Raw genomic sequence first — 15858 nt, forward strand, 5'->3', positions numbered from 1 at the left:
CTTGCGAATTCACATCTTTTCCCCTATTGCCCCTTTTAGGTGGGAGAGCCAACTCCTCCACATCTCTCTACTCTGTAAATATTGCGTATAATTTTATTGATCCAGATGATGTCTAACCTTCCTTTGTTTCCTGTTTTTGAATCCCATATGTTATTGTTTTCGTCACCTTTCGTTGTACTTCTTACGTTCGTCCATCCTTCTTTCTTGTTTGTATTCATTGTATTTTGGTTTGTATTTTGGTTGTTGATGTGCTTCTTTCTTGTTTGTATTTATTGTATTTTGGTTGTTGATGTGCTTGAAATCTAGATTTATATGATGATTGTTGAGTGTTTGGGGTAATAGTTAAGATTTGGTACAAAAGTTAGAGAAATGTCTAAGCGTCTCTCTCTAAGTTTTTTAATGAGACACATGAAAAATAATTTTTATATTTAATTATTAGATTGTAGTAAAAGTTTAATTTATAATTTATAATTATTGAATTTAAATCTCTTTGAAAACAACTCTATAATATCAATAATATTACTAAATTAATAAAAATTCTTTTTCTTAACAGGGTCGGCCCTGTGGGTGTGCAAGGAGTGCCACCGCACAGGGTCTTCAAATCTAAAAGGTCTCAAATTATGTAATTGGGCTTAATATAAATAGGGTTATTACCATTTTTGCCCCCTGCCATATAGGTCATATTTGGTTTACCCCCCTGTAAAATTTTTTTTTGCAAAAGTAACATTGCCATTACAAGATTCTGTTTAGAATAACCTTGGGGTGAAATGGCACACGCCCTTAGCATATGTGGCATGCCCAGTGTCATATTTTTTTGTTTTTCATTTATTTTTAAATGCCACCTATACATACTAATGCCACATCATATTAGTTCACATATAATATTTACAAAATCATTTTGGTTCTACACCTCAACATTTTCCCTATCGTGAACCACCATTGAAGAACTCCAAGGAGCTCCACTGAAGAATCTCTGCGTCTCATTGAAGAATCTCTGCGTCTCATAGAAGAATCGCTGCATTTCGTCGAAGAATCGCAACCTAAGGTATGTTATTTACATTCCATTTTAGCATATTGATGTAGTTTTTTGATTTAGGGTTTTCGGGATTGTAATTAAAAGGGTTTGTGAAACAGATAATGACTAAGTTCGCTGTGATTTTTCATCATGGAGGGGAGTTTGTTAGAGAAAATATGATGTTTTATAGGGGTGGGGTTCAAACAACTGTATCTGATATTGATAACGAAAACTGGGGTGTTAGAGACATTTTGAAACTGGTGCTTGACTGGGGATACAGAAGTGATTCATTTAGGATTTGGAGCAAACTCGAAGGTATAGATGAATCATTTGTTGAAGTTAAAAGGGATGATCTTGCCTCAGATGTTGCTACTTTTGCAGTTGCTAACAACACTGAAGGACATCTATATGTTGAGCATGATGTGAAGGACATCAAAGTGAAGGTGGTTGAGCCCCAATGCATGGACCTGAGTGTAGAATCTGAGTCAAGTGAGGAAGAGAGTGATGATGATGCATTGAAGGTTAGGTTTGATGATTCAGAGGATGAAAGAACAACTGCCATGGATGATGGGTTTGAATTCATTGAAGTAGATCAGCCCAAGATAGATAACAATAGAGTTGAATTAAATGGGAAGTCATTTAGGTATAAGAGGTGTGTTAGCAAGTCACCTATGAAGAAATTGCCTACAAAGAAGGAGAAATGTATTGCTGCTGTACCTAATCATATGGCCAAAAGAGTTAAAACAGGTGGTAGTGAAACAACGGATAGGGTTGAAGACCAATATGTGAGTGATGAGTTGGGTAGCTCTGATCCAGATGCATCTGAAGATCAAGCTATGCCCAAGTATGAAAAGTATATGAAGGAGCAACTAGGCAAGGACTACAAATTTAAGATTGGAATGGAATTTAATTCCTTAACTGATTTCAAGGATGCATTAATTGAATGGTCAGTTTTGAATGGAAGAGAAATTACCTTTGTGAAGAATGAAAAGGATAGAGTGAGGGTGGAATGCAAGGGTAAATGTGGGTTTTTAGGTCTATGCTCAAAAGTAGGTGGAAGTAAGACTTTTCAAATAAAAACATGGGTGGGGACCCACACATGTGCTAGGGTTTTAAACAATAGAAGTGCTAAGTCCAAGTGGGTTGCAAAAGTTGTGGTAAACAAGATGCAGAGCAGTCAGAAGGTGAGGATTGCAGATATCATTCAGGACATGAGAAAATCATACTCAATTGGTATTACACCAAGTAGGGCATGGAAGGCCAAAGAGATAGCTAAAGGAATAGTTGAAGGTGATGCAGTTAGACAGTATGCTATGATTTGGAGATATGCAGCTGAATTGAAAAGAGTGTGTGATGGAAATACAGTTAAGATTAATGTAGAGAGACCTAACCCAACTATTCAGCCCAGATTTGGTTCTTTCTACTTCTGTTTTGATGGATGCAAAAGGGGTTTCGTCAATGGGTGTAGACCCTTTATTGGGGTTGATGGATGCCATCTGAAGACAAATTTTTGGTGGTCAACTGTTGATAGCTGTAGGAAGAGATCCAAATGACCAATATTTTCCATTGGCATTTGGTGTGGTTGAAACTGAGACAAAGGATACTTGGAGATGGTTTTTGCAACTTCTAATGGAAGACATAGGCCAAGCTAGGAGATATGTTTTCATCTCAGACCAACAAAAGATATGTGCATCTGCATATGTGTGTATTGTATTATTATGTTAACTGTTGAATATGTTTATGTTAATTTCTAAATTCTCCTTTGTAGGGGTTGGTTAGTGTTTTTGAAGATATGTTTGATAGGATTGAACACAGACTATGCTTAAGACATCTGTATGCAAACTTCAAGAAGAAGTTTGGTGGGGGAACCTTAATCCGAGATCTGATGATGGGAGCAGCTAAAGCAACCTATCTTCAAGCATGGGAGGAAAATATGGATGAATTAAAGAAGGTGGATGTAAAAGCTTGGGAGTGGCTTATGAAATTTCCTACAAAATCATGGTGTAAGCATGCTTTTAACATCTACCCTAAATGTGATGTATTAATGAATAACATCTCTGAATCATTTAATGCAACAATACTTGGTGCTAGGGACAAACCTATTCTAACAATGTGTGAGTGGATAAGGACATATTTAATGAATAGAATTTCTGCCACTTCTACTAAACTAGAAAGGTGGGAACATAGGATAATGCCAATTCCTAGGAAGAGATTGGATAAGGAGGTCTATATGAGTGGGCAATGGACTCCCAGTTGGTCAATGGATGATAAATGGGAGGTAAGACATGCATACAACACTCAACAATTTATTGTTGATGTTGGTAAAAGAACTTGTTCATGTGGGTTTTGGGATTTAGTGGGTATTCCCTGTAGACATGCATGTGCAGCATTAGCATATAGGCAACAAAAACCTGAGGACTATGTAGATGACTGCTACTCTAGGCAGAAATATGCATTGGCATATAGTGTTCCAATAAGCCCCATAAATGGAATGGATATGTGGCCAACAGTTGATGCAGATGAGTTAAGCCCCCCTTTGTACAAGAAGGGGCCTGGCAGACCAAAGAAGCTCAGGTTCAGAGAATTAGGTGAGGGTGGTACAAGAATGAGGAGAGCTGGAGTGACCTATAGATGTACCAAATATGATCAAATGGGACATAACTCAAGAAAATGAAAGGCTACATCTCAAAATCCAGAGGCACTTAAAAGAAAGGTAAACTGTGATGAATTATTAATGGTGTTATGATTTAATATCTTGTTTTGGCCTCATATAACTCAGTTCAATATATGTTGTAGAGAAAGGCACCTAGGCATTATGCCAAATCAAGTAATGCAAGGAATGCTGCACAAGCAGAAGAAGTACCAAATGCACAAGCTAATGAAGTACCAGATGCACAAGCTACTGAAGAACCAAATGCACAAGCAACTGAAGAACCAAATGCACATGTTGATGAAGAACCAAATGCACAAGCAACTGAAGAACCAAATGCACATGTTGATGAAGTACCAGATGTTGACATGACTGCTGCAAAAACTCAAGTTAAGGCCAAACAGTTGAAGCATACTAAGAAGAGTTTCCAAAGACCTAGAAAGTCTGCCTCTACAAGTATATCTAATGATCAAAGGTTTTATGAGGTATTGTCATACCCCAAATTTGTCCTACCCATTACTTTTATCTGGCTTAAGCTTCCCATTTCATCTGTATACCTCCATTAGGGCATTTGCACGGCTTTGCATTCATTCATTAAATAAAAACATATAAAAGCATGGGATCAGAAGTCTCCTGGTGAATTAGGGTTTTATTGGTTTGAGGCTTCTACTTAAAATAAACTTGTTTCAACTGGTTCTTCTGTGTGCACTGGATTACGGAATCAGGGTTTCGGTTCATGGATATTGTGGATTTCCTCTTCATCGAGCTTCAAAGTTATTCTTCATCCACATACAACAAATTCGATGATTAAGAGTTTTATCTCCCTATTTTCGTGGTGATTCAAATGATATTGCTCATTGGTGGAACTACAAGTCATTTACATTGGGGTTCATGCAAGAATTTGGACATATATAGTGTAATTGGGGAATTGTGGCAAGATTGGAGGAAACTATGTCAAAACTTTGACTTTCAGTCAAAATCAACCAAAGAATGTCGACTCTTGATCAAAGTCACTCTTGAGGCTTTTTGAGATTAAAGGTATGAATGCTTAATGCATTAGGAGTTTGAATATGAAGCATACAAGGGAAAGTCATGTTTCAAATGTAAAGAAATTCAAACACATTCATTCATTCAAAAACATTTGAACATGGTTAAGAAGAGTCCTTCAAGCTACAATCAAAGCCTCCTTTCAAGAATTCCAAAATTAAAAGCAAGAGGAAAAGAAATTTCAAAGTTTGAAATTGTAAGAGAATCATCACAAAGGAGGAAAACTTCATTACAAAGCCAATTACATTGCACTTCCATTACACTCCATACAAAAATTATTACAAATTTATTTCGATAAGCATCCGTGAACCATTCAAACAATTCTTATTCACAAAAAATCATACAAAAAAGAATACACCATTCAATGCCCTTTTACAAAGTTCTTTCACATTACACTTTCAATCATGTCCAAAAATCCAAATTCTATTAAAGAACCATTTCATTACCATGACCACAAGAATCCATTACAAAATAAAGTCAAGAAAGTATTACAAGGAAAAAATACATTTTTGCATAGTCGGCTAAGGACCCCGACTATGGACCTAACTTCGGTTGTCCCAAGACGTACTTCTTCCTTCATCTCCAATGCATTGCATCTTCAACATCAATAAAGGTCCTTCATGATCGAGCAACACGGTTGGTCATCGTCTCTCCATCTTACTTCAATGGTGCACCAATCTACATGATTAAGAATATTCAGCCATGACATTATCTAGCAAGCATAAAAGAAGGTTTATATGAATCTCACAAATTAAGCTCAGTTCAAGGGGAAACCAGAATTTAAACAAGTACATCACACATGCCACATGCTATCAATTCAAAACATGCAGTTCAATTTAAACCAGTGTACATGTTTCCATTCATCCCTACAACACAGCAGCCATGAATTCACAAAGAAGAAAATGCATACAGTGCAGTCCCATAAAGACCATGAGCTTCGGCTGCAAAGAGCCACAGACCGTGACACAATTTTGACCCGAACTGGCAGCCATCGCTACCTGCATAAAATCATCCTAACAGTTACACATTCCCAAAACCAATCAATTTCTATATACCTTCATACATCAAACTGCCCAAACAGAATCTCAACCCTCAGTTTCATAACAGAAAGTAACAACCTATAACTAACTTTCTCCAACTCCTAACCGAATTCAGAAATCACAAATTCTAACTACCTATAACCTCTAACTGTCCTAACAGAACCTAACTAACCTCCAATCTTCTCCCTCCATCATTTTTCATCAACCCTCCGAATCTTCTCACTTTTTGCAACTTCACTCATCTTCACCATCGATTTCTCTCTCAATCTCACAAAAACTATAACACTCTTGAACCTTCTCCAAGAACTCTTCAATATACCTTCAATCACCACAAAAACCAGAAGCACTTCATCATCACACCTTCTTCAACCTCTCTCCACTTCACCACTCTTCAAACTCATTAACAGAAAAGAAACAGAATCAACAAAAAAGAAGAAGGAAATTGAGAGAGAGAGAGAGAGATAACGAACCTGTAACTGAACCATAACAGAACCCATCAGTTCTTTCTTCAACACTCTTCAATTCCCTGAACCTTCACCCTCCACCATCATCATCATCTCCATAATCATAGCAATTCCAGAAAATCTTCACGATAACCGAATCGTAGCGTTCACCATTCAACATCAATCGTCATCTTCATTGATCAATAAGCTTCAAATTCCATGCGTTATCTTCAACCAACGTTCTTTGACCTGAACATTCAACATCACCATAATCCGTAACTGAACGCAACAATACTCAACCTATAATCGAAGCTTCAGCAACAGCGAAAGCGCACATACCTGAGTTCTGAGGATTTCCTCCGGATTTCCCAACGGCTTCGATTTCGTTCAAGAAATTGAGGGATTGAATTGGAGACGAACGAGAGATTGGGGCAGAGGGAGAGACGAAGGATGAGAGGTTGAGATATAGAGCAAAACGGAGAATGAGACTCCACCGTCGCCGTCATCGCCGTTCATGCCGAGGAAGAGAGGCTCATATCGCCCATTGTCGCTCGGGAGTGAGGACGAGAGAAGAGATGAGGTTGTTCTATTTTCATTGATTCACGGCTGCCGGAGAGTTGATCGGAGAGGAGAGAGGAGAGACTTGATCGGAGAGAATCGGTGAGGGAGTGTTCCGGCGCCGTTCTCGCGGTGAGAGGAAGAAGACGTAATCTGAAACGTCACAGAGTAACAACCCTAATCCCCTTTTATTTTTTTTCAATTAATGTATTAATTAAAATATTTGGCTAGTACATAGTTTTGTGTTAATTGGAATATAATGATGCTGCTAATTGAATTAACCTGAATTAATTATTGATTAACAAAATTCTGAAAAAGGACTTGGACCATAATCTTGGGCTAAACGAAATTGCTAGATCCACCTCCCCTTGGCCCATGACGCCATTTTTTGGCTGTTCTGAACAATAAAAGTCCTTTAGGCCATACACACAAATTTGTTGCCTTTCACACCCCCGATTCTGAGGCCCAAAACGTGTGGCACGTAGTTCCAGTTTATTTTCTTTTTGCTTTCTCACCCCCTTTGCTAGGCAGATTTAGATTTTTACTTAAATCTTGTTTTACATCTAACTTTTGATTCATAAACCGGTTTTAATTGAAATAAAAAACCAATAAAAATATGTTTTAGATAGTTTTATGTGTGTACATAATTGTGATGTTTTTTGTATATTTTTGCAATTGTTTTGCCATCTTCAATAAATCATTTACGTTGGTATGTTCATGTTTCTTTCGGTTTTGCTATGTTTTGCAAAGTAAGTTCGTTTGACACCTTAGGATCAGAATTTAATCGCCAATTTTTGTGTGGTTACTGTAGACTAATCCACGATGATGTGTATAAAAAATGAACTCATAATTCTTTGTTTTGATTGGTATTTGGTTAGTGTTGTTTGACTCGATTAACATGCGTTTCTAATAGACAATTGTGACGTTTGTGCTCTCAAATTAAAATGCATTCATGAAACAACGTTGGTTCCTTTTTGTACATGTGATTAGGGATGTCTAGAGGTCCTAAGACCTGGAATTCAAGATTTTAATGCATGTTTTCTTATTTTACTTGATTTTTCTTTCTCACATGTAAATAACTTGTTTTTGATTGACGATTGCACCGTAACTTGTACAAATGACCCGTAATTTTGTGTGAAACTCCTTGGCATGATTTTGTGAGTGTTTAGGCATCTAGTAGAGGCTATTTGCTACTGACTTGTACCATTTGATTACATGTTTCTAACTTCATTCACAATTTGAAACCGTTTAGCTAGTATTAACCTAGTGTTGTCTAGTTTTGGTTAGAGTTTCGTATTGCCTCATGCTAATTGACTAATATAGATTAATATAGGATATTAGAACTAGATGATTGAGTTTGCTACTGACTTGAGGCCTAGCTCATTGTGTTCACTTGCTTTTGTTTTGATTAATTGATGTTTGCCCGCTAATTGGTAAGTAACGATGCATGCGATGCTTTGACGACTTCTTGTGGATGTTTTTGTAGGGTACCGTGATGCTTTTGTATTTGATTTGGGACATTCAATCCCATGCTTTGCTACTGACTTGGAGCTTCTTTATCTTGTTTCCATGCTTAGCCTCTCATTTCTTACTTTGATTTTGATTACATCTTGCTATTGCTTGCCGTGTTCCCTTAGACTCTTCCTTCTTTGTTAAGGGGAATTGAGATAGGATAGTTGTCCTCAACCTTAGGGCCATTAGTAGATTAGAATAACTTAGATTAGAATTTAGGATTAGTTCCCTATTGCATACTTTTTCTTTTTAACTCTTTAAAACATTAATAAAAGGAAGATGCGAATCACATTAAGCAAGTGATAGAGAAATGAGTGGGATTCATTCCCTAATCTATTTCTCAATCGCTTAGTGGCATAGAAACGAGTGGGATTCATTCCCTAATCTGTTTCTCGGTCACTACTTAATGGGAGAGAAACGAGTGGGATTCATTCCCTAATCTGTTTCTCAAACATTAATTAATGGGATGGAAGTGAGTGGGATTCATTCTCTAATCTGCTTCTCGATCATTATACATTTTGTGTGATTCGACTCGCAAACAAATTCCCCTTAAAAAAAACACAACCAAAAACACATAAAACACCTAACAATGATTCAGACTAAAGCAAAGTAGAGAAAGTGGTGAGTGGCCCGGTATTGGGTACTGTTCATCACTCATCTACTCTAAAAGACACAAACCAATCTCTTTCTTCTTCTTAAGGGCATCGTTATCTCCGTTCCATTGCATCCTAGGCTGTCCCCTTGTGCAAGAACGCGAGCGTTGACTCCGCCCAATTAAAAAACACAAAAACAAACAGAAAATCTTTAGCCGAGCTACGGTAACTCTGATTCCTGAAAAGGATACGTAGGCAGCGGGGTAGGGCCCGTGCGAGTACAATTCTTTCTTTTCCCTACATTTTGCATTCATTTCGCATTTAGACATAGACATAGTACACACCCTTTAGATAGAAACAAACATAGGTGGATACCATCGAGTACGATGGGCGCGAGGGGTGCTAGTACCTTCCCCTTGCGTAACCGACTCCCGTACCTTGATTCTCTGGTCGCAAGACCCTGTTCCTTCCTTTGTTAGGTTTTCTGATATTCCTTTCCCTTATGGGATAAATATATTGGTGGCGACTCTGTTCATTTTTCGCGAGCGTGCGACAGCTGGCGACTCTGCTGGGGATGTTGCTAGACCTGTTGCTGGTCCATCCTTAGTGAGTCGATCCTAGCCTGCGTTTGTTTGTTTATTTACTGGGTGTTTATTTGTTTTTATGTCTATACCTTGTATATATGTTTGCATGTTTACTTTTCTGCCTGCATATCATGTTTATTTCTGTTTGCACATCATGCATATGGATTATATTCTGTGTTCCTTGGGGTCTTCTGTTCTGTTTTGCAGGTTGGGTGGGATTGTTCTATGAGGTAAAAGGCCCAATACCCAGGCCATGAGTGATACCTTAGGAACTAGGAATAGAGTGGCCATGACGGACAGAAGACGTATGTCTGATTGATCCGATCATGTATCCACGGACAGAGCTTGGTTGAAAGAGGCAATATCGTATGATTACGCCTACTTTCAATCCTCTGTTGGCTTTTTTGACCTACCTTGACCTAGATTCACCTGTGAGTGGGGAGGGATATACATGACAGGTATCGTTGGTGACTATTCTGTTCTGTTGGTGACTATTGGTTTTCCTGGTATTCAAAAAGGTGTCGGACCTTTGATCCTGTGACATTCGACCTGTATCAGTTATTCAGAAGTTTGTACAGTGGTTACTAAGATTATGTGGACTGTTGACCCCATGCTGTTGCATCGCATAACATCATTTCTTTATCCACTTCATTTATGGGGGATCCTAAAGTCTATTTCCAAAAAAAAAAGAGAGAAAATAAAAGAAAAGATATGTAAAAGAAAAGGAAATAGAAAAGCAAAAAAAAAAAGATACTCTATACAAAAAAGGAAAGCTTTGATTCCAAAAAAAGAGATAAAAAAGAAGAATAAAATGTATGAAAAGACTTTAGGATTCTCCATAAACAAAACATGCATTCATACTATCATGCATTTCATGGTTCTCTCAGATATTTATGGGACCCTTTCTCTCCAGATTTCCAGATCAACAACAGATTTGACTTCTCACCGCCACAACTCCAAGATCAACTATGGAACAACTCCGTGAGGAAATGGATGAGATGAAGGAACAAATGGGTCATCTTATGTTGGAGATGCGAGACTTGATCTGTAATCAGGATGCACTAAAAGAGGAGAATAGTCAGTTGAAGACTCAATTGAGCTTGGTCATGGAAGTTCTGAAGACGGTATTAAGGAAGGAAGGGGATGTTGTTCCTACTGCGGCAACAGAAGTTGTTGATCCCTTCTCTTCAGTAGGATCCCTCCCCACTCATGGAACACCCCAGGAAGTTCCTCCTCAACTCCATGTGCCATTACCTCCATGCCAATCTATTCTTCAAGGAGGCCAAATGTGTGGGAAAAAGCCTAAGATACCTCAGAGAATTCTCGATCCTATCCCGATGCCTTACGCTCAGTTACTTCCCCGTTTGTTGGAGCTTCAGTTGGTTGAGCTACGAGAATTGGCTATGCCTGAAAAGCTTCCCCCCAACTTTGATGCCAATGCTCGATGCGAGTTCCATTCTGGGGCACCTGGTCATGATGTTGAGCATTGTAGGGCGCTGAAACATCAAGTTCAAGATCTCATTGATTCAAAAGTGATTTTGTTCACCCCCGAGGGTATGCTTGTTCGAGGAAATGGGTTTCCGACTGCGGTGGAAGAAAAGGTTGGTTCATACTTCTATGTCAGACCTACTTCAAATCAGAAGCATAATGCACCATCTTGGGTTCCAGGTTTCCCACCTCATCAGTCTCCATTTGTTTCACAGCCAAGTCAAAAGGGGAAAACACCTGAGCAGATTGAGTATTTGAATCATCAACAACCCCACGTGATCCAACCACACCTGGTTCAGTATTCGCCCCAAAAGCAATATGTTCCACATCAACAAGGCCATCCGAATCAGTATCCACCTAGAAGTAATTTGGGACGAAGAAATGCTCCTCTGGACCAAATTCCTATGACATACAGTAAACTTCTGCCGTATCTAGTTCAAAGCTCATTGGTGGTTCCCAAATCTCTGAAGCCTCCACCACGTCCATTTCCACCTGGATATGACCCTAATGTGCAATGTGGGTATCACGCTGGATCAATAGGGCACTCCACTGAAGATTGCAACGCTTTCAAAGCCAAAGTACAAAAATTGATTGACGAGAGGTATATAACCCTTCAAGGAGGAAACATGTGTGTGAATGGATTTCTCTTGCCCGAGTAAGCGCCCGAATTTCAGAAAATCTCCAAAAAAAAAAAAAAAAAAAAAAAAAAAAGCAATAAGCCCAGAAGGAGTCAAGTCTCCTCAACTATGGCAATCATCATTTCATTTCCGTATTCTCATTTCAGTACTCCCTATTTTGTTGAAGACTACTTCTTTGTTTGAACTCATTGGTATGATAATAATGAAAGCACCACAAATTCTCGAGCAACCTTGTCAGAATCTTTTCAAAGAGAAATCAAGAATGTTTTGTAGAAGCATCTCTCATTCTCAAGGTTCTTATGCTCAGTTGTATCCGTGGAGGTTGGTTTTTCAGTCGGTGTTTGAATTCTCCTTGCAACGAGTAGCTTCTCTAAGTTGGGTGACTACGCAAGCTTCCTCCATGGATATGTTTGGGGCTCCCGCACGAGGGATAAGCAAGACGCACTCTTATCTTGAGCATTGCACCATTCGCATTGCTCGAATCCCTAAAGCATTACAAATTCTTGGGTGACTTCGTCAGAATCTTCTTCCATGTGGTAATCAAGAGTATTCTACACAATGCTCCTCATTCTCAAGGTCTTCTTCACCACAAGTTCTCAATTTGATGACCATGCAAGGTTCCTCCACTTTCGATAGGGAATACTTCTACAACATCTATGCTTGGGGCTCCCGCACGAGGGATAAGCAAGACGTACTCTTATCTTGAGCATTGCCTCACTCGCATTGCTCGAATCCCTAAAGTAAAAAGGAAAAAGAAAAAAGCTTACGACTCATGGGTGACTTCGTTGGAGTTCTCTTTTGAAGTAATACGAAGTGGTTGGAAGGAAATGAAGAAAGTATTCGAGATCAGCAAGTCCAGACGGAGACGAGGCTCCTCAACAACGACACTCATTTAGTCCCTTTACTGCATTCTCATTTGTAATCTTCTCTTTGTTTGTTTAAGCATTGTTAGCATGTAAAAACTTGTTAATTTCTGAATGAAAATCATAATACATTGTTTATGTTTGTCTTGAAGTAATCCATTCGTTATCACTCATAAAATGTTTTTGGCATTACGATACCAACTTTACTAATCACTTGCTCAGGCAAAAAGCTGAGGGAGAATGATGAAAGATAAAAATGCAAAAATCTCCAATTGTGTGCTTTTGAATAAAACCTTACTGAGGATGTACAGGCATTATTTCAAATCCCCAAACACCGGAGATATAAGGGAGATAGACCCTCGTTAACCCCTTTGAGCCTTGAAGTAGGAGTTTCTTTGCTGATCACAAAAACCCTTATTTTAACCCTGGGGCAGGGTAGTGTTCATTTAACTTGATCGAGTGTTCAAAACTCACCAAAGGAGTATGCATCTAAGGATACAACAAGGGTTATCCTTCAAAGGGCTGAGGAATGTCAAAACCGCAATGATTATCCTTATTCCATCAAGAGGTCAAAAGATGATAATACCACAATGGTTATCCCTCATCAATCAGAGAATGAGGCAGTCACAATTTTTCAAACAAATCGAGAGCAACGCAAGATCACACGACTTGTTCAAAAAGTGAATAAAAAAAAAAAAAGAAAGCCCGCTAAGTCAAAAACTTGAAATGAGTGACTTAGGCAAAAGTTAGGGCATCCCGCTGGACTCCAAAATAAAATTCAAGAGAATTTGTCCAGGCAAAAGTTAGGGAAAGCAGAAGTGAAAAACAAGAATTACAAAATAAAAATCCTTATCAAAAGAACAAAGTCGTGTGATCAGACACCAAAAATGCAAGATGAAGTGACTGCCATGTCCAAAAAAACCTCATTGATTCCTCAACCATTCCAAATTCCTTGTGAGGAATGAACACTCATGTCGAGTTAATTGAACCTAGGAATGGAGAACATCATGAAGGGGGTGGGTACCAAATAATTTTGAGCCTAAAATCCTTTGTTTTCTAAAAACCGTGAACCCGGCCAAATTACAACCCTTAAAAGTCCTAATTGAAGTAGGGTTTATTTTGAAAACACACTCCGATGAGATAGCGTTCAACTGACTCCCAATGAAGCGAGACTCATATCCATGTTGGTATCGTACGTTTGCTTTATCTTCCATATGCAAAAATTGAGGTTGTGTCAACTAGTGATCCATTCACAAGAGGTCGCAACCTCATCTCAATAAAAAGTTTCTTTAAACTTCAAGACTAACATAGGCTTTGCATTAGAATCCTCATTCTTAGAATTAACATTCTTTTGCATACAAATATGTGCTTAACATCAAGGAAATTACCATGGTGAGAATCAGTAAGTAGCTTGATCATGTCAAAATACAAGAGACTTGAGAACTCTGAGGAGTAAAAGCTAATCATTTCAAATGTTGACTATCGAGGGGCAGGTTCTCTAAAGAAATCCGTTGGGCACGAACAGTTAATGCTTTCTTTGATTACTTTGAGGGAAAGAATTTGAAGACTCCGTTGAGTGTGGTAAAGTTGTTTCCATGCTTGTTTAACTTCAAAACAATGAAAGCTTGAGGATTCTGATAATATGTACCTAATCAGGGGCAATTGAGTCGAGGTTTGACCTCTCAAATTCAGCATATATGGGGAAATCATGTCGATAAATCTCTTCAAGCTTTGATCAATCTGGGGCAATCATGTCGAGGAACCTCTCTTGGTTTCAACCATTCTGGGGCAGTTACGTCGAGATTCGACAAATCTCTCCAAGAATCCTTTAGGGAAAATCCCTCCATGGGTCATGAAGCTTGGGGCAAAATCTTGTCCCCCCAACCATAGGAGTTTACTTCTCCTGGAACCTTGGTCTCTCCCCAAGCATGGAGTTTATTTCTCCCGAGAGTTCGTTCCATTCCTCAAGTATAGGAGTTTATTTCTCCTAGGAGTTGTTCTACTTCCCTAATCAAGGCTCCTTATCTGGACTTCTCATTCCCAACATGGTGAATCGAGGGAATCTCCTCGAGCTGAAAATCCTTCAGGTAGTGGCACATGGTGAGAAGTCAGAAATCATTCTTCAAGTCAAAGAAAAGTACATCTTTCAAATCAAAGTCCAATATCTATTGGCACCGCCACATGGTCCTTAACACTAAGGGGATTCTCCCTGGTGTTTACATCACTAATGCCTTTATTTGGCACTCTGCATATAGTATTCACTGCATATAGCATTGCATCCCCAAAAGCGTAGCATATCCATCAAAAGGGAGCATTACGCCATAGAAAAATTCAAACATGCATACAAAGCATAAGCCAGATAATACAAATCATCCCTCAATCAAGACAATATTACATCCCCACAGAGATGTTGTCCTTACAAACTCCCATTGATATCTGCTACTACATTTCAAATCTCCTTAAGCCACGGTGCCAATACTTGATTTCTTCGACCCCCAAAAAGAAGTCTCATATTCTCTCCACAATGTGAATCGGGCACAGTGTCTTTCTCCGTCAGAATCGTTGTCTCCAAGGTTATTGCCCGTGTGCTACGCGCATATTAGAGTGCGAATGAGGGTGGGCATTCAACCCATCTCATTTTTCAATCGTTTGAGTAACCATACTTGGTGTGTGGCAATTCGAACGATTGCCACTCTTGAGGAGTTACACCCCGCCTTTGGCCTGAGGGATTATTGTAATTCTTATGCTTCGCAAGCATCAAAATCTTCGTCTTCTTGTCAAGTCTAGTCGTCACTAGTCTTGTCGTGGTTATTTCCCGTGTGCTACGCGCATATTAGAGTGCGAATGAGGGTGGGCATCCAACCCATCTCATTTTTCAATCGTTTGAGTAACCATACTTGGTGTGTGGCAATTCGAACGATTGCCACTCTTGAAGAGTTACACCCCGCCTTTGGGCCTGAGGGATTATTGTAATTCTTATGCTCCGCAAGCACCAACACCTTCGTTATTATGTCTTTTTGATCGAGTCTAGTCGTCACTAGTCTCCGTGGTCCCTTCCCCCGTATGGGAAAACATTTTAAGCCCAGTTTCCGACCTGGCAAACCCTTTCAAAGCCCAAATCTAACCTGGCAACCCCTTTTAAGAAACCAATCTTCAACCTGGCAAACCATGTCAAACCCGATTCCTCTTTTGCCCCCTGATGTCGGGTCGATGTTGAGTCATAGATCGCCACGAGATCTTATTCCTCCTAAAGTGTGGGAGATCGCACGAGATCTTCTTTCGATGTTGAGTCATAGATCGCCACGAGATCTTATTCCTCCTAAAGTGTGGGAGATCGCACGAGATCTTCTTTCGATGTTGAGTCATAGATCGCCACGAGATCTTATTCCTCCTAAAGTGCGGGAGATCGCACGAGATCTTCTTTCGA

General features: G+C 39.2%; 1 long non-coding RNA gene across 1 annotated transcript; it reads right to left on the reverse strand.

The window, feature by feature from the left end:
• Nucleotides 1–4891: 4891 nt before the first annotated feature.
• LOC131607904 (uncharacterized) lies at nt 4892–6968 on the reverse strand. Its single transcript, XR_009285435.1, has 3 exons — nt 6535–6968; nt 6223–6444; nt 4892–5390 (listed from the first exon to the last, which is right to left on the reverse strand). It is a non-coding gene; the product is annotated as an uncharacterized LOC131607904 (long non-coding RNA).
• Between the last annotated feature and the right edge of the window lie 8890 nt (nt 6969–15858).

This window comes from Vicia villosa, linkage group LG5 (genome assembly GCF_029867415.1).
Source record: "Vicia villosa cultivar HV-30 ecotype Madison, WI linkage group LG5, Vvil1.0, whole genome shotgun sequence".
In the NCBI taxonomy this organism is placed as follows: Eukaryota; Viridiplantae; Streptophyta; class Magnoliopsida; order Fabales; family Fabaceae; genus Vicia; species Vicia villosa.